The 2,125-nt window shown below is 31.9% G+C and overlaps 1 pseudogene; it reads left to right on the plus strand.

Moving 5' to 3' along the window:
* The first annotated feature begins 566 nt into the window (after positions 1 to 566).
* LOC116587306 lies at positions 567 to 672 on the plus strand (annotated as a pseudogene).
* Positions 673 to 2,125: the final 1,453 nt, after the last annotated feature.

The raw sequence follows: 2,125 nt of genomic DNA on the forward strand, positions 1-2,125 counted from the left end.
TCGACTTCCAAATGATAAATGCTTTTCAGCATATTTTCATATACTTATTTGCCATCTGTATGTCCCATTTGTAAGATATTCAGACATTTTACCCATTAAAAGTTTGTTTTTTAATTGCTGAATTTTTAAATTCCTCCTTATATTTAGCATACAAAATATGTTGGGTATGTGTTCTTTAAAAAAGTTTATCTCAGTCTGTGGCTTGTATTTTTATTCTCCTAAAAGTTTCATGTAAATTTTTGTTTTAATAAATCCCAACTTAAGTTTTTCTCTCATCAAAAGTGATTTGATGTTTTATCTCAAAACTTATCACCAAATTCAAGGTCCCCTAAATTTTCCCTTTCTTTACTTTTGTAGTGATACATTTCAGCGTCTTCTTTTTGCTAACTTTCTTTCTAATGATTGCAATTTACTAAAGCTCCATAATCTGAATCTTAGTTTCCTAGTTTAGTCTTCAGTTACTGATTTATTTGTCTGAACAAGAGAAAATCTAAATGTAAAGGACTTTCTAACAACAAATTCCATGTAGTTTAAAGACAAGTTGTCTTCAAGACTATACTTTCTTCAAGACTATACTTTCAGGGATCATTTCTATAGTTTGTTACAGAGGTTTTCTTCAAATGCGTAAGTATTTGACCCACAGTAACAGAGAAATTCATACACTTATGTGGGAGCTCTTTTATTCTTTTTTTCTTCTGCTGTTTTGTTTTCACATTAGTTTTGTTGCAAGAATTTATAGTCCATTATTGTATATGTATAAAATATCTGTACATTTTAAGAACTCTATTTATTTTTTCCTCAGTTTTATTGAGAAATAATTGCCATACCTCAGTGTACAGCATAATATAATGGTTTGATACACATATGTTGTGAAACGATCACAAGAGGATCAGCTAACTTCATTCTTCTCATCTAGATACAATAAAAATAAAAGAAGAAAAGAAAGAGGTTTCTTCTTGTGATAAGAACTTAGTACTTGCTCTCTTAATTTCCTATATATTATACAGCATTGTTAACCTTTATTATTTATTATGCATTTGTCAACTGAGATAAAATTTTACAACTTCCTGAACACGAGGATATAACTTGGAATCCAGGTATATTTTACATGACCTCTCATTTACAAAGGGGTGTAGGATATGAACACACTCATATTTTTTGGTTTTGATATATATTGCTTTCAACATAGGTCACATACAATGTCACATTAGTTTCAGGAGTACAACACTGATTCAACAACTATATACATTATGCTCACAAGTATATCTACCATCTACCACCATGCATCCCTGTTTAATACCACTGACTGTATTCCCTATGCTGTACTTTTTACTCTCCTGACTTATACGGGAAACCCATATCTCCCAGTTCCCTTCACCCATTTTGTCCATTCCTCCACTTCCTCCTCTCTGACAACCATCAGTTTCTTGTGTGTAGTTATAGGTTTGATTCTACCTTTTGTTTATTTATTCATTTGTATATGTGTGTTTTATAAGAGTCTGCATATAACTGAAACCCTATAATATTTGGGTTTTTCTGTATGACTTGTTTCACTTAGCATAATACCCTCCAGGTCCATCCATGTTGTCTCAGATGGCAGGATCTCATTCTTTTTTATGGTTGAGTAATAGTCTATTGGCTGTGTGTATCATCTTCTTTATTTATCTATTGATAGACACTTAGGTTGCTTCCATATCTTGGTTATTGTAGATAATACAGCAATAAACATAGAGGTGCATATATCTTTTTGAATTACTGTTTTCATTTTCTTGAGTACTCCACAGTGGAATTATTGGATCCTATGATATTTTTATTTTTAATATTTTGAAGAACCTCCATACTGTTTGCATAGTGGTTGTACCAATTTACCTTCCCACTAACTTTGTATGAGAGTTCCTTTTCCCCCCACATCCCTGACAATACTTGTTTCTCATGTTTTTTATTTTAGTCATTCTGACAGATGGGAGGTGATATTTCGCTGTGGTTTTGATTTGTATTTCCCTAATGATTGCTGATGTTGAACACCTTTTCATGTATCTGTTGGCCATCTATAGGTCTTCTTTGGAAAAATGTCTATCTGCCCATTTTAATCAGATCATTTGTGGGTTTTTGTGTGTTTTTTTTT

This window comes from Mustela erminea, chromosome 3 (genome assembly GCF_009829155.1).
Source record: "Mustela erminea isolate mMusErm1 chromosome 3, mMusErm1.Pri, whole genome shotgun sequence".
In the NCBI taxonomy this organism is placed as follows: Eukaryota; Metazoa; Chordata; class Mammalia; order Carnivora; family Mustelidae; genus Mustela; species Mustela erminea.